Source organism: Otolemur garnettii, unplaced genomic scaffold (genome assembly GCF_000181295.1).
Source record: "Otolemur garnettii isolate 467f Iridium unplaced genomic scaffold, OtoGar3 scaffold00022, whole genome shotgun sequence".
Taxonomy (NCBI): domain Eukaryota; kingdom Metazoa; phylum Chordata; class Mammalia; order Primates; family Galagidae; genus Otolemur; species Otolemur garnettii.
In genome coordinates, this window is record NW_003852417.1 from 2,968,784 (window position 1) to 2,990,276 (window position 21,493).

The 21,493-nt window shown below is 48.0% G+C and overlaps 1 protein-coding gene and 1 pseudogene across 1 annotated transcript in view; one reads left to right on the forward strand and one right to left on the reverse strand.

Annotated features, from left to right (window-relative positions):
* The window catches only part of HPCAL1 (hippocalcin like 1), a 110,938-nt gene that overhangs the window by 25,101 nt on the left and 64,344 nt on the right, over window positions 1-21,493 (forward strand). The gene's annotated exons all lie outside the window — the stretch shown is intronic.
* On the reverse strand, window positions 17,012-17,274 carry LOC111724361 (annotated as a pseudogene).

Consider the following 21,493-nt stretch of genomic DNA (forward strand, 5'->3'; position numbering starts at 1 on the left):
GCCAGGCTAGTTGAGTCAGAAGGTGGTGGGTGGCACCTTGTAACTTTGTGGTTTAAACAAGTGCCCTAAGCACACCTGTTGCTGTGGGAGGCCCAGGGTACAAAGCCTGTTCATTGTGCCGGAGTGGCCCCTCGCCATCCCCTCCCTTCCCCTCTGCTACTGGGCCACCTTGGCTCACTCCTCACCCCATCTATCCATGTCTCCTCTCCTCCCAGCTGCAGGAGCGATTCCTCTAAGCCAGGCCTGTGCCTGTCTCCTGCTCTGCATCTCGGGGACTTGCCAGCAGTGTGTGGAGAGCAGCAGTGCAGGCCTGGGGACAGCCTGTGCCCAGGTCTGTGCTGCCTGGTTCCAGCCACTCGCCCGGTCACCCTCTGGCCTCCACCACTGGTGCTGTCTGCTGTTTACTGAACACACCTTCTTTCCCACCTCTGAGGCCCCCACCCATGTGCCCCTCCTGTCACCTCTCCATCCTTACCTCGCCACCTACATGCCATCCCTTCCCTGTGTTTCCTCCCGTCTCCCAGGAAGCTCTGAGTTCCCCAGCACGGGGCCGGGTCCCTCCTGCATGTTTTTCTCAAATGGGACACACAGGAAACCTTTGCAGGTCAAATGGACACAACAGTGGGTGAGTTTTCCAGAGTGGAAACCAATTCTCAGGAACTTTCCGATGCTGCGGCATGGCCGATGCGAAGCTGAGCAGAGGCTCCTGGAGGTCCCCCGTTCTTCCCCTGGCCAAGGCTCTGTGTCGTCTCCTGGTCTCCTTCCTGCCTCTCCTGATGGTGTTTGAGTCTTTTGTGGGTATGGACATTAATAAGCCACTACTGACACTTGGTCACATTGGCCACCCCTGTGCTGCCCTGGCTGAGCTTGCCACTGTGCTAGTGAGGGGCCCTGGCAGGGCTTGTGAAGGAGCGCTCCTCGTCACCTGTTGTCCCTTCCCAAGGGAGTGCTCCTTGTCCCATGGTACCTGTTATCATTTGATGAGGGACCGCTCCTTTGTTCCTTTTTTTTTTTTAGGTCAATGTGAGGGTACAAACAACCAAGTCACAATATTTGAATTTGTTAGGTAGAGACACTCTTGTAGTTATGTCCCACACTCAAAAGGTGTGACATTGTGCCCTACATTGTGCCCATTCAGTGGGAGCACCCCCTTCCCCTCCTCCCTGTCCTCCCTCCTTCCCCTTCCCCTGACTTGAATGGAGTTTTTCTCTTGTGTGGGTGTGCGTTAGATCGTCCTCTGGCTTCTTATTAGAACTGAGGATTTGGGGTTCTTGCTTTTCCAATCTTGTGATGCTTTACTAAGAAGAGTAAAGAAGATGTTTCATCTGCATCCAGGTTAATATGAAAGATGTGAAGTCACCATCCTTTTATGGCTGAATCGTATTCCATGGTGTACATATACCACAGTTTGTTAATCCATTCCTGGGTTGATGGGCATTTAGGTTGTTTCCACATCTTGGCTATTGTAAATTGAGCTCAAAAGTCTAGTACAAATGTCCTTCTGATAAAAGGGTTTTTTCCCTACTAGATGCCTAGTAGTGGGATTGCAGGACCATTTGGGAGGTCTAATTTGAGTTCTTTCAGGATTGTCCACACTTCCTTCCAAAGAGGTTATATTAGTTGGCAGTCTCACCGGCAGGGTCAGAGTGTTCCTTTCTCTCCACATCCACACCAGCATCTGCAACTTTGGGACTTTGTGATGTGTAATTTATAGTTTCTTGACTCATTGACACTCATTTTGCTTATCTGCTCTGCTCCCTTCCTACTTCTGGGGAAGACACTAAGCCTGTGGTCCCAGAGGGGAAGTGGCTGGGCTGAGGTCACGCCCAGAGGCAGGGCTGGGTCTGGTGCCTGTTCCCTCATGTCTTTCCCCGCTGGCCTTGGTTTCCATCTCTTCGCTTTGATATCCTGAGCTTTTACTGTTCCCTTCCATTTAACCTTCATTCAAGGAGCATCATGATGTTCTCAGTCTTTTAAAAGTCCTATCTACACACAGGATTCCATTTTCTTTAGAACTATCCTGTACTCCAGCGGCTGGCCTGCCTCCTCCCCAGTGGTTCTCAGGAAGCCCCTGTTTGACCCCACCCCTGTAGCCACTTATGTTCAGGTAGGGTAGGGGGTGGGGACCATGTGCAGGGAAGGGGTGAAGCTGGCCCCTGTCCTCCCCAGCCAGGTTGTGGGCTTTAAAGAAAAGAACTAGTCTGACACTTGTTGAAATGGTGAGAAGGCTTTGTTCAAGACCATTAGTATTGGTCAACCCCGATACAAGGAGGGAGAGAGTGAGCTCCAGTTGGATGCAGCAAGACCCTAGGGGGCTTCATAGCCAAGGGGCGGGACAGGTGGGGGTTGGTGATGGAAAGTGCTGAGAAGAGACATCTGGATAAGGGATGCTCGATGAAGGCAGGTCGAGGACTTCATCACCAAGGTGGGGGATGAGGAACTTGATCAGATGTCAAGTAGGTCAGATATGGGGGTGTGGGAGGGGTCCTCAGTAAACTGCCTTAGCAGTATTCTTGCAGGGAAGTGGTGACACTGGGCTGGACAGGCTGAAGACCGGAGGAGGATGGCCTAGGTCCAGCGGGAGTGGAGAAGTGTGGCCAAGGGAGGTAGTTACCTGGACTTTGCAGAAGATTGAATGACACCTGGATCTGAATACAGCTCTGACCACCTCTGAGTTTAGTCTCTAATCAGCCTCTTGGGCATTGTGAATTCTAGACAAAGATACTTCTCCCTGTAAAGTTTATTGATTCCCCTATGATAAACATTGTGTGTGGAGACTGAGCACGTCCGCAGACATAGATCAGGAGGTTGTAAGTGGGTGCGGGCATTTGTTCCTGTTAGCATTTATTTCTCTCTCTGACCCTACGCCCTGGGGAAGTTCAGCCTGTGCTCACAGTCCAGGGGCAGCACCCTGGCCTAGGCAGTTTCCTCCCTCCAGTGAAGGTGAGGGCAGGAAGCCATGCCCTCCTGGGACCCAGAGTGGGTCAGGCTATAGCTTCCCAGGTGCCTCCCTAGGGTGTGATGTCAGGTTCCCCCTCCACCAGGCACCACCAAGACTAGGACCCGCCTAAGTGAGCTTCCCATGGCCCAGACCAGTCTCTTCGCAAGTAGGAGGCTGCTTTTCTCTCTCCACTCCAGTCCTCCTTCAACCTGGAATTCCTCAGCGCTCTCAAAGCTGATGTGTTTTGGTATTCAGCTGTGGCCATTTTGGTTTTGGCATTCATTTGGCATTCATTTGAAGGTATTTTTTTATTTTAATTTTTTATGCAAAACTTCAGTGCCACTTCAATAAGACTGGAAAATAAAAAAAGAAGAAGAAAGTCCTTCATAAATACCTGCCCCGTATAAAAAGATACTTTCTGTCTACGTAACAGTGTCCCTAAAGTCGGGACCTAGGTGACGAGGCTTAATGTCATCAAAACCATTTTTAATCTGTAAATAAATTAAATAATGTCCAGCCTTTATAGATACCTTATAGATACAGGTAACAGAAATGTGTATATATTTTAGCAAAAATGAAATCACATTTTTGTTTTATTTTCATTGATTATATTACTGTAAAGACCAGTAAACATCACAGATCCAGCCCAAGCCCACTCTCTTCCTCTCTCCTTCTCTGAGAGCTCCTCTACTGGGGAAGTGGGGAGTGGGGAGTGGGGAATGGGGACAAAGGAAGTCCATGCATATTGTGTGCTCTTATCACATGTGTGCACAGCCTGAACAAAGCACTAGTTTTTATGTGTTGGAGATGCTCATACATGGTATACTTATTGTTCATATGTCATAAGCTATCTCCCTACTGATACGTAGAGTTTTGTTAACAGCTGTATACAGTTCTACAGCTCAAGCCACCATTTCTCCATTTCTCCAGTCAGATATAGTTAGATCATTTTCGTTTTTTTCATCATTACAAAGAATGCTATACTGAATATTGGATTCTCTGTGAGCACTGTGGAAGGCAGCCTCTCAGATATCCCTGGCTGTCCTGCATCCTGGTGTTCACACCCTTCTGTGACCCTTGGGTGTTGACTGGACTTACGGACTTGATTCTAACAAATAGAATGCAGCAGAAGGGATGGGCTTTCACTGCTGCTATCAGATTATGGAAAGATGGTGGCTTCTATCTTGGGTGTTCTCTGTTGCTCTCCCTTGGATCGTGTGCCCTGGAGGAAAGTAATGCCATGTCATTAGCAGCCCTGTGGAGAAGCCCACGTGGCAGGGGACTGAGGCCTGCCAATAGCCACACGAGCAAGCCTGGAAGCAGATCTCCACTCCCCCACCCCCGACCCAGCTGAGCCTTCAGATGAGTCTGTGGCCCTGGACAACAGCCCAGCTAGAAACTCATGAGGGACCTTGAGCCAAAGGCACAGCGGTACCTTGCACTTGCCTTCCTGACCCAAAGAAACTGAAAGATAATACATGTTTGTTGTTTTAAGCTGCTAACTTTTGGGGCTTATTTTTTAGGCAGTGATACATAATTAATATGAGCACACTGTGAGAATTCCTGTAGATATCTAAAATACCCAGCAGCAGAACTGCTGGATCCTGTAGTGTGCTCCTACTCATTAGTACTGTTTGTTACTAAATCGATCTCCAAGTTGTTTGTGGCCATTTCCCTCCCCTGCACGAGGGCTGATGAGGTTCTTTTCCCCACACCTCCCCAGCACTTGCATTAACAGACTAACATTTGAACACTTTGATGAGTGTAAAATAGCATCTCATGGTTGTTTGAATTTGTACTTTCCTGAGTTCTAGTGAGGTTGGATATCTTTTTAATATATTTCTGATGTCCTCTGTCATAAATTAATTTCTTTTGCCTAATTTCCTTTTGGGTAGGTTATCTTTTTCTTACAGATTTGTAGTTTTTTTTTTTTTTAAACTCTAGGGACTAATCTTTTGTCAGGAGTACTATTTTATATTTTGCTTTTTTCAGGGAATGGCATATTGAGAGTGCTCTTCTGTGCCAGTGTATACATCATTTTATTGGCATTCCACTGTGTAGATACAGAACTTATTTGTTTAGCTGGACATGGAAGTTGTTTGCAGTTTGCATTAGTGGCACATGGCTGTATGTTAGCCAGCTGAGTTATGCTCTGGTAACTAACGTCTCTGTTAATAATTTGCCAAAACAAGGGTTCTTTCTCCCTCAAGTTTCATGACTGTCACCTGTTGTGTGCTCTGTGCCATTTTAGCTAGATGGGCTCTTGCTGTGTTGTCTAGGCAGGAGTGCAGTAGCAAGATCATAGCTCACTGCAGCCTTTTGCTTCAATCTCCCAAATAGCTGGGACTATAGGTATATGCCAGCTATGTGGCTAATTTTTAATTATTTTGTAGAGATGAGATCTCACCGTGTTGTCCAGTCTGGTCTTGAATTCCTGGCCTCAAGCAGTTCTCTAGCCTTGGCCTCCCAAAGTGTGGGATTAGAAGTGTGAATCCCTGTTCCCAGACTTGCTTCCTGTTTTTAAATGTGCTCGGTGCTGGTGTTAGGATCCTCTGAGAAGCACCAAGTGCCAGCTGGTGCTTAGGAGGGACCTGTGTTATCGTCCCTGGCAGCACCTCAGAGCCTGCCCTCCGAGGACAAGTTCCCCAGGGCTGCATCAGCTTAACCTGTATTAAGGTATCGCTGACATCATTGGATTTGGGGAGGGGATGTACTATTTTTAGAGAGAGTCACGGGAGCACCATAAATCCCATTAGTCAACTGAAGAGCTGCACTGAAGAGATGTATGTGGCTGTTTATTAAGGAGGGTGACTTTTTAAGGAAATGACACATTTAGAAGACCACATATTGTATCATTCCATTTATGTGAAATGTCCCCTGGATTTGTGATTGCAGGGAGCGGGAGAAGGGATGAGTATGAAACCCTCCTTCTAAAGGGTATGGGTTTCTTTTTGGGGTGGTGAAAATGTTCTAGAATTAGTGGTGATGGTTGTACAACCGGTGAGTAAATGAAAAACCACTTTAAAAACATACAAAGTAAATATAAATGGACAATACTTTGACAGATTACTAGGAGGCAACGTAAGAGAATGGAATGTGAATTTTGGAATTAGGCAGGCCTGGATGTCAGTTGTGTGATTAAAATAAAAATAGATGGCTTAATGTCTTTGAGCCTTGGTCTCCCCATCTCTAAAGTAGAAAGAAATCACTCCCACTCTGTAGGGTTGAAACTCAGTGATGTCTGTATATTGTTCAGGTTGTACAGGTTGCTCATGGAGTGATAGCTGCCTTCTGTGTGCTCAGCATAGTGCTGGCTACCAGGTGTATGTGAGGCAGGGAGGCCTGGTCTCCACCTATGGGGCAGATCCTCTGTGCACCTGGAGTCCACTTGGCGAGACCTCTTGGCACCACATGCTTGGAGAGTGCTGGTCAGAAGGCTCCTCTCCATGTGTCCTGTAGAGTATGGAAGCACATCCTTGCAGTGGGTAAGACTGGCGGGATCATCCCCATGTGACAGAGGAGACAGCAGTGACAGATGGTAGCAGTAGAGACAGCCTGAAGTATGGCAGCGATAGTACAGTGGTGGTATCCGGCCAGCAGTTTAATCACAGCAAGGAACACAGGCCAGTGTTGATTGAGTACTAACTATGTGCCTGCTCCTGTATCTAAGTGCTTTACTGTGTAATCTCATTTAATTCTCAAAGCAACCCTAGGGCATACTGAAACAGCGGGGATGGAAGGATGTGTGTCTGGGATGTGTTTGCAGGGGAAGCATCAGGTGTGGGCAGTCAGGGAGAGCACACATGGACCCGGGTGTGCCAGGACGTGGGCGTGTGAAGCTAGGGGTTGGGTGCCCATCATTCATTAAAGGCATCTCTTTGGTTTGTATATATTTGGAATTTTTTGCAATAAAATTAAAAAAACCAACAACTCTGCGAAGTAGATGCTCTTACCCATGTTTTAGAGATGGGAAGTTGGGGCACAGAGCATGCAAGGTCACACAGCAAGATTTGCAGATAGCTCACTACACTCAACACGTGGTGGGGTTTAGCACCAGGGCTGGAGAGACAGAGGTCCTGGGCTTCAGGGCCTCTTGTGATTCCTTGAGTGCTGGTTCTACTGCCTGACCACTGAGGCCCCAGGCTCCTGCCACTCTCCCTCTTGTCCTGTCTCAAGAGCCCTGAGATTTCCAGCGGGGTGTGTGAGGGTGTGGGGGTTACAGAGGGAAGGCCTTCTTCTTCTGTCCCTAAATGTGAGGGATTTTGGCCTCATGATGTTGGGATGAAGTTCTTTCTCTTGATTATGTTGATCTGGTAAAGTCTATTGGCCTGTGACAGACATCACCTGTTTCTCATACTGTGATCCTTCAAAGCTTAGGAGTCCAGGGGCTCCTGAGTGTGTGGCCAGGGCTGCTCTGACCATGTAAGGCCTGGCTGTGATATTGCAGGGCCTGTTGCTAAAAACTGCGCCACAAGCTTGATAAACATGTTTTCCAGGGGCTGGCAGAGGAATGTTCTCGTTATTAATGTGCCTTTAATGTTGGATGACTCAGACTATCCCTTGCCATAGAGGCGACTTTCTGAGGTCTCCTGTAGAAGGGCACAGACTCATCCATGGGGTGTGGGGGTGGCACCCCTGTTGGCACCAGGAGATGCCAGGCTCAGAGTAGAGCGAACTCGCGGGGCCACGGTGCGTACGTGGCAGAGCTGGGATGCGACAAGCTTGCTGCCTTCAAGCTTTGCTTGTATATACAGAAGCCCAGTGGGCCCGAGGGTTCCTTGAAGATTTGGTCTCATCTCTGAGGGCTGTTTGAGAAGCGCCTCCAGCTGCAGAGCTCCAGTCCCCGTGGTTCCTGCCCTCAGGCGCGGCAGAGGTCCTGCAGTCAGCCCAGTTCCATTGAATGAAGCCTCAGCCTTCTCTTCTCCAGGCTCCATCAGTCTACTTTTTTCCTTCCTGCACAGGACATCTGTTGTGAATTCTTGGTGCGGTATTGGATGTGTACCGAATTGAGAATAAATGATATGTGACGGCCGCTAGACTGAGCTCCATTTCACGCATATCTGGAGGCAGGTTTTCAGTGGACTTGGGCTTTAAATTGGCTGTTCTGGACAATTTTTCTTAAAACCTAGGTTGGCTCCCCACGGGTCCAGATTTATACTAGGAATTGTGACACAAACATCACTACAGAGGAGCTGCCAGGCCTCCTCTGTGGCTCCTCCTCAGGCTCAGCAGTGACCTCAGGGTGGGGACTTTGGGGGCAGAGCTTGGATCTTTAAGCAAAAACTCTCTCCACATGTGGAAGCTGCCCAAGCACTTCAGAAACCTAAATTGGAGCTGTTGGCTTTTCTAAGATGGGGAAGAATCCCATTTCTGCTTCGGTTGTGTTGCAAGACTGCCCTGGAGAGGGTGGGAAAGGGTCGGAGGGGGAAGGGGTGCAGACATCAGCCGGCATATGACAGGAAGGCAGCATCTTCTTGATTGGGAAAAATTCAAATGTTTTGAAAAGATCCACAAGTTTGGGGCTTAAGGGGTCCTTTATTTTACCTTTTGCTGCCTCTTTCATTTAGGTGGGGAGTTTGCGAGATTGAGACAGATTTCCCACTGCTGGGGAACAATCATCAGTTTGGCATTGAATGAGTTAACAGGCGGGTAGATCTGCCTCGCACACCTCCAGGGCCAGCCACATTCTCTGCAAAGTTCTGGGTGCCACTGCCCTGCCTTCTGGGCAAGGCCAGCTCATCCTGGATCTGGACACAGCCATGACAAGTGCCTTCCAGACCTGATGAGGGAGGACATGCATTAATAACAGCTCCCAGCTCCAGGGAGACTGGCTGAGCTGGCCCAGCACAGAGTGGAGCGAAGCCTACCAGGGAGGTGAGCTTGTGCTGGGCTGGGCAGGAGAGGAGTTGGGATGAACACATTCCAGGTGAAAGGAACAGCACGTATAAATAAGGCAGCTGTGTTCAAGCCACCAGCCAAGCTCCTTTCTGTGGCTCCTGTTCTTGCTCTGGTTGAGTTTGGTTTTTTCACCCAGCCTGACTTCTGGGCAGAGAGAGGCACATTCTGCTCCCGGGTAGGCGGCTGCCCTCCAGAAGCTATTCAGGGATGATCTGGCCTATCTTCTAGGACTCTGTTCGTCTGTCTGTCCTGCAGCTAGAACTCAGGCTGGGGCCTATAGGAGGCTGTTTGCAATCTCTATGTGACCCTCACTGGGGCCTGGCTGAGCCATGCAGCAGAAGCATAGGCTTTAGAGATGGCCACCCCTGGGTTTGATGCCTGGCCTGAGCTTGGGCCTGTGTGGGGGATGTCAATGTTCCCTGGCTGGCTATTGCAAGGATTAAACTCGACGTGTGCGTTAGAGTAGACTTCCTCCTGTGCTCTGTGGCTGTGAGCTGTTCTCTCTGCTTTAGAGGCAGCTCTGACCTCAGACCCAAGGGAGGCCAGCAGTGCTGTTGTCCAGCAGGTGTGGCCTGGCCTGGCACGTGTTGTCATGGAATTTCTGTGCTGGTTGGTAAATAGCCCTGTGACCCCTTCCCAGGACTCCAGACTTCTCTATCATAAGGTAATTCAGAAAGCCACACCTGGGCCATGTAGGTTGTTAAACATTGTGAGTGGCCCTCCACGTTAAGTCACAGTGTGTCATCTCACTACATGCAGGCCCATGTGTCTTTTCCACCCTCGTCCTGGCAGTGCCCTGGATAAGACAGAGGGGCCTCCTGCTTTGTCTCCTGCAGTTTAACAGATCTTGCTGACCTGTGAGCTGGCAGGCTGCTGGAGTACACAGAGGCTGAGGAGGGAGCCCCCAGTTTATAAAGGGGCTGGCTTCCAGAAGGTGAAAACAGATTTTCGTGCAGGTGAAACCAGGAAGCTTAAGCTAAAGTCATGTTGCCGCTGGGGCCTGGCTTCCATGGGAATTCCTCCTGGGGTGTAGGACCCACACACTGCTGCATCACCTGGTGGTGAGGATGTGAGGCCAGGTCTCTAACCTGGAGCAGGGGCTCCTGTGGAATGGGAGGGACGGAGGGAGGAGGAGGAGGAACAGCGATTTCTTTTCCCTTAACAAAGGCTGGAGCTGTGGGTGCGGAGTCTAAGGTGAAGGAAACCTTTGCTTCTTTTCCTTCTTCTTTGCACCCCCCCCCAGGGTGCCCGTCCTGCCCAAGACTTGGTCCTCCCCTGAGGCACCCACTCTAGCACCCCATGGAGGCCTGCTCCATCCCCGCTAAATTACGCCACACTCACATTACTGATCCCCTTCTGTCATGCCCCTCTGCTAAGAAGGCCCATCTTTGGAATAGTGGTTCTTTTCTAGAGGCAAGATGATGGCAATTCCCACTAGTGTGTGAAGGACTGATAGCACCAGAGTGGGAAGGGAGTGTTTGCATGGTGGGCCACCAGGTGTGAAGGTGTGCCAACCTGATCTGCCTACAGACTTCCATGTAAGCTATTCCTGCCATCCCCGGGGTCTTCCTTTCTTTTGATTCTGGACTTGGAGGTTGTTGGAGGCCTGTAGGCGTGGCCATAGACAGGCCTCTGGTGTGTGGGTTTGCAGGCGTTGACTGCCTGTGACTGATAGATGCTGGGTTGAGTATGGCCAATGCCAAGGCTAAGTGATTGATTTGGAACTGGACTTAACTAAATTCAAAGACCCGAGACAAAACCCTCCTTGTGAAGGACTCGTCAGATTGGCATCTGAAATCTTTGTGTTATTCTTTTGGGATGGGGGTAGCTCAGGGTGAAGGGCGAGAGAGAGGCTAGGGCAGGAAGAGAAGAGGGGTCAAACTACAGGTTGGACACCAGCTGGTGCCCATGCTCCTCCCGTGTGAGTGATTCTGGAGTGAGGCTCTGGGCCCTGTGCCTTCCTGAAGGCTGTGCCTCTCTGGTTGTGGACAGCACCTGTGGGCTGCCTCTGGGCAGGGTGGCTTCAGGCCTAGCAGAGCACTGGCCCTGTGTGGTGAGCCTCTGCTTCCTAACCTGATTACTGAGCTGTCGAAGGGGCTGGGATGAAAGCGCCCTTATTAAAAACCAAACAAAACATGAAAAAGGCAGAACAGGCCAAGCAGATGATTGAGTGCTGCGGTGAACTCATCAACCCTGCAGCTTTGATCTTGGAGGCGCAGTGGCTTCTGCTCAGGGGACGCTGGGGACATGGTCTTTGATGTTCTCCCTACCCATAGACAGCACTGCAAATGTCTGTCTATGCGGAATGTGCGGGGGCCCTGAGCCGAGGATTAATTATGTAATGAGCCCAGATCCCAGGCCCTGCCTGGCTAGACCCTATACCAGCAAGGGGGCCCCAAAGTGCCACCTGAGGATTAGCCTAAGGTCCGTTTATGCAGGAAGCAAGGAGTGTACGTCTTTTACATCGAGCTGTGTCGCCCAAGTTGTGTGGCTGTCTTTATGGAGCTCCAGAATGGCCTCTTTGATATCGCTCCTCAGGCCCTGAAATGGAGCCCTGTGCAAAGAAATTAAGAAAAGCTATCAGGCATCTGCAGCCACTATCACACCATCTGGTGGCTCAGAAATATTTTATAATCAGATGAGTAAGACGGGCTTCTCTCACCTCACACATGTCAGGCCCCTCCTCCACTGTCTTTGGGAAACACCAGAGAAGCCTTTTTCCCAGGAGTGAAGATACTGTACCCTGAATTTTTGCCACTTGCTAGCCGGGTGACCTTGGGCAGCTCTCCCACGCCCTGTGTCCTGGGTTTATTCATTTGTAACATGGAGATAATGGGGTGCTGCTGCCCAGTGCTATGTGTGGCCCCAGAGGAGACTGAGATGTGAGTGTCCTGCTGGGATGCAATGTATCATTTGTCTTAGAAAAACTTTTAAAAATGGTAGATTTTAACTTTTCCCAAATATAAATGTGATATGTGCACATTTACCGTGGAGTATCTGGAAAATAGAAAGGAACTAGAGAGCAGTTATTAACTTACAACACATCCCCACCCCCATCAAATGGGGAGCCACTGAAGACATTTTGCCAAACTTTGGGAGATTTGCTACATGAGCACACAGATGGTCATGAGGAATAATTGTGGAAATAAGTGGAAGTTTGACTCTATGGGAGGTCTGAATGTGTGCATGAGAGTGTGCTCTGGGGGGGTGTCTGCATGTCTGTGTACATGAGAGAGACAGCCAGGGCACTTGGTGTGCATACGCGTGAGACCTGTGTCTGCGTATGTGTCTGTAAGCATGTGAGAGACAGCCAGGGCGTGTGTGTACATACATGGGACACCAGTGACTCTGTGTGTGTCTATGTGTGAAAGCGACAGCCAGAGCGTGTGTGTGCACATACATGTGATGCCTATATTTGCATACGTGTCCATAAGGCATGTGAGAAGGACAGCCAGGGTGTGTGTGTGCACTGGATACACGTATGTGCAATGCCTGGGGGTCCTCAGACCTCCTGTCAGAGCAGGGTAGTGGCTTCAGGGCTGGGTATTAGCCTGGCTGCATTTGAGTCCTTTGAGAGGTGAGTGAAGAAAAGGGAGTTGGCAGCTGTGACTGTTGACCTGGGGGACATGGAGGCCCCTGGAGGCCTCCCCCAGTCTCTTGTCTCAGCAGTGCTATGGACCAGGGTGATTATGTCACAGTGTATGGGGGGGGCGGACAGGAGGCCTGGGGGTTTGCTGGGGGAAATTCCTCAACCCAAAATGGGAGAAGGTGGATGGGGCCAGACCCCAGTTGCCATTGACCCCATCACAGCCCAAATTCTAGTTCAGGGCGGGGCTTTGGTGCCACAGGGGAGGTGCCCTCTCAGGCTCAGATATTAACTTCACCCGGCTCAGCCCTTTGTGGCATTTTTCCTCCTTGAGATGGGAGGCAGTTCTGTCCCATAGAGACACTGAGGATGTCCATCTCTTGAGCCAGCAGAGTGTGAATGATCTGCCAAGGGTTTGCATCTGGTGGGGATGACAGGTGGACCAAGCTGAGCAGCACAGAGCGGGGCTTCCTTTATCACTTCTTGGTGGTGATTCTGTGTAGGGAAGGTGTTTACACTGTCAGGGGCTGACATCACCAGGCGGAACTGAATGTACGGTATTTTCAGCATGATAATATAAAAATGAGAGTGTGGCTCTGCCCCCTTCTTCCCTTCCTTCTGTGTGTCTGCTGCGGTCCCCCATTGCCCCTCCGCCATCACAGCCAGCTTCGCCTGCCTCCCTCCCTCCTCTGTTCTCCCTCTGCCTGGGGCCAGGACTGCTCCCCAGGGTGCCAGATTTTAAACACTCATTCTTCTCACCCTCTCTACCACCCCACCCACCCACCCAAACTAGTTTCTAAGGGATTTATATTTGCTTGCAGAATGGTGCAAATTGTTTTCATCCTCAAGGGAACAGAATGCTCATAGATAAGCCCAACTATGGCATTACTGCTATTCACTTTCAGATGTCTCTGGAACACCCCACCCCACCCCACCCCCGTCCCAGGTGCTGGCTGGTGGCAGAAGCTGTTTCTGTGAGTTTAGCATGACATACAGGTTCCCTCAATGACAGGGACTGTGTCTGCATCCCTGTGTTCTGCGACCTTTAGAGACACCTGTTCTTTAGGATGACTTTGCCCATTCAGTCACTGGCTTGGTCCTTCAGCTACTACTTAGCCTCCCCACCCCCTTTCTGAGCACGTCCTCCAAAAGAGGCACAGTGGGTGGTGGGGCATCCAGGGGAAGCTTCATCTGAGCCGGTGGCTGACTAGGATCATGATTTCTCAGAGGTAAAAAATGTGCCTGGGAGGCCTGATAATAATCACTGCCCCCAAGCCCCAGCTAAGGTGTAGACTAAGGTGGGACTGAAGTGGGGAGGGGAGGAAGGCAGGTGTAAAATGGCTGCCCCTCCTGCCCCTCCTTTGGAGTTTTCTTGTGCCTGCTGCCCTTCCAGGCAGCCCAAACAGCGCACCCTGAGGCCCTATCAGCCCCAAACAACCACCTGCTCCTCCTCCAACCCCCACCCGGCTGCTCTGCCTGCTGCGGTGTAAACACATCTCCCTAGCATCTCTTCCCAGGGCTCTGTAGCTTTTTATTCTCTTTTGGGGTGGGGCGGGGTGCGGTTCTCTGAGGCCTCCTTTGTTTCATGGGCATCCAGCGTGGTGCCTGGCGCAGAGATGGGCGCGATCCATTGAATGTCCTGCTCCTCAATTTATTTCTGTGTCCTTATGAATTCAGACAGACTTGGGTTTAGTGAATTATACTTTAAACATAAGGAAGCATAGTTATGACATGGAGGTGGGGGTTGGAAGGCCCATTTCCTGGCAGAAGGACCAGCGCCACTCATGCTTTCATTCAGTTATTAGACACCTACTGTAAGCCCAACCTGGTGATGAGGATGTAGAAGGGAGATCAAGTTGAGTAAGGCAGGGATTTAGGGGCCAGAAAACAGGCCTCTTAATCCACTTATTTTGTATACACCAGAGCAGTAACATTGTGGTTCTTTAAAACTACTCTGGATCCTGGCCTTCTCCCAGGAAATCCAGGTAGGTCTGTCCCATAGGCCCTCCTCACACCGTGTGAACCAGCGGTCTTTCTGCATCTCCCAGTGTCCCGGGGCTGACCACCGTGCTCAGTATAGCTGCCCCTCTGAGCGTCAGTGTTTTATTAACTTTTGACTAAAGTAGCCTCTGTGTGAGTCCTGATCATTTCACCACTATGTGCCATCCCTTTGCACACATCCTATGTGTTTAGCCTGGTGGCATTCGGGCCCTTTCTTTGCTAACACCAGCAGCCCAGCAGTGTAGCCTTTGTAAGTTTCTAAAGTCCTTCCCATCGTCACCAGGCAGTTAGGGGATCCAAATCTTCAAAAAAGAAATTATACATACTTTTCTCCTACCATGAAAATAATCATACTCATTAGGACATCTTGAAAATACTAAATGGTAAGAAGGAGACAGAAAAAAAAAGATATCTGATCATGGCTGCCCAGGTAACCACTGTTAGATTTACGTAGTCAGAAGCAGCCTGCTTCTGGAGACCATCAGCCCTGGCAAGGGGTTGGATAATTGAAAAAAAATTTATTAAAGATGGGATGGATCATGATCATGAATATGATAGAGACATAGTGAACATTTTATTTTGACATAAACCATTTCATTTTAAATATCAAACCTGATAAGGATATCCTTATTTCTCTCTGTCTTTTTTATTTTTTTCCTTTGAGACTGAGTCTCCTTCTGTGGTCCTGGGTAGAATGTAGAATGCAGTGGTGTCATCCTAGCGCACCTCAAACTCCTGACCTCAAGTGATCCTCCTGCCTCAGCCTCCTGAGTAGCTGGTTCTAAGGTGTGCACCATGATGCCCAACTAATTTTTCTTTTTTTTTTTTTAAACTTGAAGTCGGTTTTGTTGAAACACAATACATAAAACACCAAAAGAATCACTGTCATAGCAGTGAATTCATGGCTACAACAGAGTCAGTTAATTTTTCTATTTTTGGTAAAGATGGGATCTGGCTCTTGCTCAGATTGGTCTCTGACTCCTGATCTCAAGGGATCCTCTTAACTCAGCTGTCCAGAATGCTCAGATTACATGTGGGAGCCCTTCACCCAGTCCCTAATTCTTGATTTTTAGGGATAAGACCTTCCTCGAATTATGGGTCTACTGGCTGATTATTCATACCTTTAATGCATTTTCTGAGATTTGCAGTTTCTATTTCTATCAAGCGAAGTAGGAACTGAGCACTGAGCACCAAATACCACCAGATAGCCACACACTCTGCAAATATATAGTTATTTTGGTCATGGCTAATTGAGTAGCCATCTTCTGAAGACATTCCACCTGTGTCATAAAACCAGTCCCTTTTAACTCCTGTTCCAATGGTTTACATACAATTTAATTAAGTAATTACATAAGTACAACTGGTCTGAACAGGTTTGAAAACAAACACAGTGGAGTATTGGTCAGCTGAGGCCAACGGCCCAAGGCTCCAGTTCACCCTGTGCCTCCCAGCAGGGGCAAACCTCCTCCCATAGTCCCTGGACAGTCAGGAGAGGTGGTTAATGAAGTCCACTTTCTTCTGATCTTTTACTATCTATGCCTATTTTCACATAGAGAAAATTGTGTGTGATTTCTCTCTCTTAATACTCAGACAAGTCTCCTAATGTTATAGATTCCAGGCTAAAGTTTTTAAACTTAAACATGCAACAGCTCCTGGCCACAGTGCCTGCATTCCCCATAGTGTGGGAGGCCAAGATGGGATCATCTCGTAAGGCCAGGTGTTCAAGACTAGCCTGGACAACATAGCAGGACTCCCATCTCTACAAAAAAAGAAAAGTACCATACACTCATGGTAGTGTATAGCTATAGTCCCAGCTACTTGGGAGGCTGAAATAGGAGGATAGCTTGAGCCCAGGAATTCAAAGTGAACTATGACTATGCCACTGCACTCCAGCCCAGGAGACAGAGCGAGACCTTGTCTCTAAAAAACATGCAACAGTGAACATCATACTATCATACTTGATGGTGAAAGACTGAGAGCTTTCTCCCTAAGGCCAGGAATGAGACAAGAATATCCACCTTTGCCACTGCTATCCAGCATTGCACTGGAGGTTCTAGTTAGAGCAGTTGGGCAAGAAGAAGAAATAAAAGATATTTGGATTGGGAAGTAAGAAATAGAACTGTATTTGCAGATGACGTGATCTTGTGTACAGAAAGTCCTAAGAAATCCAGTAAAAAAAACTATTAGAGCCAACAAACGAGTTCAGCACATTGTGGGGTATAAGAAACATTATAGAAAACTAAATAGCATTTCTAGACACTTTTCATGAACAAAAGTGAAATTAGGAAAACGATTCCATTGGCACCAGCATTGAAAAGAATAAAGTGCTTAGGAATAAATTTAACAAAAGAAGTGCAAGACTTACATTCTGAACACTATAAAATATTTTTGGAAGAAATTAAAGAAGATGTAATGAAACAGACATGTTCATGGGTTGGAAGAATTAATATTGTTAAGATGGCATTGCTCCCACTTTAATCTACAGATTCAATATAACCTCTATGAAAATTTCAGCTGGCTTTTTTTTTTTTTAGATTTTTAAAAACCAAAACATGTATTGCTTGACTAATTGTTAAAATAAATTCTTAAGATGAACTGGATGCTGCAGCAGCTGTCCTCTTGGGTTTAGGCGTTGCTCCTGCACGGAATCCTTTCCTGAACACAATTTTTAGGTGCCTCATCCAACCGGTCCCAGTGGTGTTTCTTCTTTTAGCCTTGGCACTCCAGTTATACTTGTGCTTGGCAGGATGGCCACGTTTGCCACAGGTGGACTTTTGCAGGTGTTAGGCCTTAGAGCCCCAGTGGCGGCACAACTACGCTTTCCAAACAATGACGTTCCCTTCGTCATGGTGCTTCTGTGGCTGAGACCCAAGAGCTCAGCTGGCTTTTTTTTGCAGAAATTGACAAAGTGGATCTAAAACTCATACGGAAACTCAAGGAACCTAAAACATTCTTAAAAAAGAAGAACTAAGTAGGAGAACTTAACACTTCCTGATTTCAAAACTTATTGCAAAGCAACAGTAGTCGAGACAGTATAATATTGGCAAAAGGGTAGCTATACACAGCACCGAAATAGAATTAGAGTCCAGAATCAGATCTTCACGTTCATAGTCAATTGATTTTCAAAGATAGCAAGTAATTCAATAGGGAAAGAATAGTCTTTTCAACAAGTGGTGGTGGGACAACTGGATAGCTACATATAAAAATGTAAAGTTTGGCTCCTACCTCACATCCTATATTATAAAAACGAATTCAAAATGGAGCAAAAACCTACATGTAAGAGCTAAAACTACAAAACTCTTAGAAAAAAATAGGCACATAAGTCTTTTGAGTTAGGCCTTGAATTAGGCAAAAGTTATATATGACCCCAAAGCACAAGGTCAATCAAAGAAAAATATAGATGGGATGACATTAAAAATTTAAAATGTTTATGCTTCAAAGACACCGTCAAGAAAGTGAATAAACAACCCACAGAGTAGGAGAAAATTTTTGCATATCGTGTGTATCAGGTGTCCTCAAACTATGGCCCGTGGGCCACATGTGGCCCGCCTAGGACATTTATCCAGCCTGCTGGGTGTTTTTGCCACCACTGCCTGTCCTGCTTAGCAGCTGACTGGTCCCGGGGCCCGCAGTCCAGCCCTCCAACGGTCTGAGGGACAGTGAACTGGCCCCCTGTTTAAAAAGTTTGAGGGCCCTTTGTGTATATTCTAGACTTACATCTAGAGTATGTCAAGAATTCTTACAACTCAGTAATAAAAGACAACCCCGTTATAAAATGGGCAAAAGATTTGAATGGACATTTCTCCAAAGAAGATGTACAAGTGGCCAGTCAGCACAAGAAAAGATGCTTCAAATCATTAGTCATTAGGAAATGTAAACCGAAGCCTGTGAGATACCACTTCCCACCCGCTAAGATTGGTAGAATTGAAAAGTCAGATCAAGGCAAGTGTAAGCAGGGATGCGGAGAAGCTGGAGCCCTCATACGCTGTTGGTGGGACCAAAGTGGTGCAGCCACTTTGGAAGACAGCCTGCCAGTTCCTCAGAAGTTTAAATATAGAGTTACCATATGACCCAGCAGTTCCACTCTGAGGCATATACCCAAGAGAAGTGAAAACTTATGTCCGTATGAAGACTTGCATGTAAATGTTTATAGCAGGATTATTTAAAATAGCCCCAAATGGAAATGACTGGAATGATGGGCAACTGGTGGATGGATAGACAAGTTATGCTTTGTTCATACGATGGAATATTATTTAGCAATAAAAGGAAGGAAGTACAGATTCATGCTACAGCATGGATCAACCTTGAAAAGAATATGCTAAGTGAGGGAGTCACAAAAAGTCCATATATTGTATGATTCCATTTATATGAAATGTCTGGAGGCGGCAAACCCACGGAGATGCAAGTGGATGAATGGTTGCCTGGGACTGGGGTGTTGGGGGTAGAGGGGGAGTGACTGCTGATGAGTATAGGGTTTCTTTGGGGGGAGATTAAAATATTCTAAAATTGGTTGTGGGATGGTTGTACAATTCTGTGTAAGCTTTGAGTTATGTACTTTAAATATGTGAATTGTGTGATACGCGAGCTATAGTATATCTCAATAAAGCAATTATTTAAACTCTTGAACACCAGGCACGCTGGGGCCTGTCTCTGTGCCCCCACTGCTCCCTCCTCACTGCCCCCCTCTCCACTGCATTCCTCTCAGCCAGTCTGGGACCTTCCTTTCCCCTCTCCATCCCTGTGGCCCCTTCTCAGGATGCAGAAGGTACCTTGATTCCCTTTCACATGCTGCTAAAACTTTTCCATTCTCATCTTGAATCTTTTTCTTAATGGGCTGATTTCTCAGGAGGTTTGTATCTGGATCTAAATTAACCCTCTTGGAAACACTTGGCTTCCTCCTCTATCAGCTGCGACATTAGCAGAGGCCATGCATGCTGGGGCAGGACCCAGCCTGTCCCTTCCTCTGCACCCCCTGGGGACATCTGGGCTCTGGTTCCTTGGTTCGATTGGGCCATACTTACCTGTGCTCCTCCTGGGCGTCTTAATACCAGGGGATCAGGAGAGTCACAACAACCAGCTTGGCCCCATCAAGAAGAGCTGGAGAGGGACAGCCCCAGTGCCCCACCACAGCAGGAGGGACCTGTGGAGTCTTCCTCACCTCTGACAGGCCCATAGACAATACGTAGAACATTCTGGCCCTCTGCACTCTCTGTAGCAGGATTAAAAAAAAACAAAATCTTTTTTCTGGCCTACTAGTAAACTCTTTAAAAGTAAGTACCATTCCTCACATTACAAAAAATTCTGAGCAGTTTGCATACTTAATACTTTTTGATATGCACTGATCTTTGAAAAAGAAGACTCTTCATGAAAACTGTGCTTTGTCAGTTCTGCAGAGAAAGGATGGTTGGATTTTTGACTGACCATGTTAAGATAAGGTCAGGACTAATCCCCAGTGTCCTGGGCTGGCTGGCAAACTGTGAAGATACAGTCAGTTCTCACCTTTGTTGTTGACTTGCTGGGTGACTTTGGAAAGGCCTTCCCACCTATACCTCAGTCTCCTCATCTGTCTAAAGAGTGTGATCTGGCTCAGTGCCAGGAGCTCAGTGGTTATGGCACCAGCCACATACACTGAGGCTGGCAGGTTCAAACCTGGCCCAGACCAGCTAAACAACAATGACAACTGCAACAAAAAATAGCTGGGCATTGTGGTGGGTGCCTGTAGTCCAGCTACTTGGGAGGCTGAGACAAGAGAATTGCCTAAGCCCAAGAGTTTGAGGTTGCTGTGAGCTGTGATGCTGTGGCAATCTACTGAGGGTGACATAATGAGACTCTATCTCAAAAAAAAAAAAAAAAAAGAAAAGAAAAGAGAAGAAAAGAGTGCAGTCTTAGGTCAGTCTCCTAAACAAATACTTTAGTGGAAACTCCAGACACCGTCCTTCTTCTCCACTGTGGTCCTGTGGCCAGTGCTCCCTGTGGGAGAGTGCCGCAGTTAGGTGTAGGGAGGCTGATTCGGGGCCCTGCAGGCCCTGGTGTGGCTGCTTTGCCTTTTAGAGAAGCAGCATTGAAGTGATCAGCTTTCCAAGTAGGGCTGGACTCTGGGGAGGTTTTTATTCAACTATTTAGTAAAAAATTAAAAAAATACAAAACTGTAGAGGGAATAGTCAAATGAACAGTGGAAGCTTAAAGAACCTGGGGAGTAGCCTGGGATCGTTTCCACAGTGTCTGAAGGTGAAGGATCTGCCAGACAGCTCAGAATGGAGGGCAGAGGCAGCGCTAGCCTGGGACCTCCAGCTTCCCTAGGAGGAGACCACAGGCCCATGGACCACATACAGCTCACCATCTGTTATTACAAATAAAGTTTTATTGGTGCAGCTATACCTATTTGCCATTGTGCCATTGTTTTCTGCTCTCAGGCAACAGGCATAGCTAAGTAGTTGACTGAGAGACCCTGTGGCCTACTCTGCTGACCCCTGGTCTAGAATGTGGAATGCTGGATCCCTATGCAGAGGGACTTTTTGAGAGTTTTTATTCTGAGTTTTGTGAACCAATTGCTCATCTGTTCCAGGCTTGCATTCTTCCAGTGACGGGTGCTCATCCCTCAGCAGCAGTGCATTCCAGCAGTGGAAACATGCAGGTCCTCTGCTTACCCCTGCTGGGCTTGCTCTCCCTGGAGCCTGGGCTCACACACCTTCTTTTACAACCCTCCAGGAGCAGTGGAGTCTGCAACCCACTCCCAAGCCCAGTCCTTCAGCCCCTAGATCCTTTCCAGGGGTAAGGAACCTGTGGCCTTACAGCCACATGTGTCCTTTTTTTTCTTTTTTTATTAGACAGAGTCTCACTTTGTCACCCTTGGTACACTGGTATGGTGTCATAGCTCACAGCAACCTCAAACTCGTGGGTTCAAGTGATTCTCTTGCTTCAGCCTCCCTCGTATCTGGGACTACAGGCACCTGCCACAATGCCTGGCTTTTTTTTTTTTTTTAAGCAGGCCAAGGCTGGGTTCAAACCCACCAGCCCTGGAGCATGTGGCCAGCGCCCTAACCACTGAGTTACAGGCACCCAGCCCA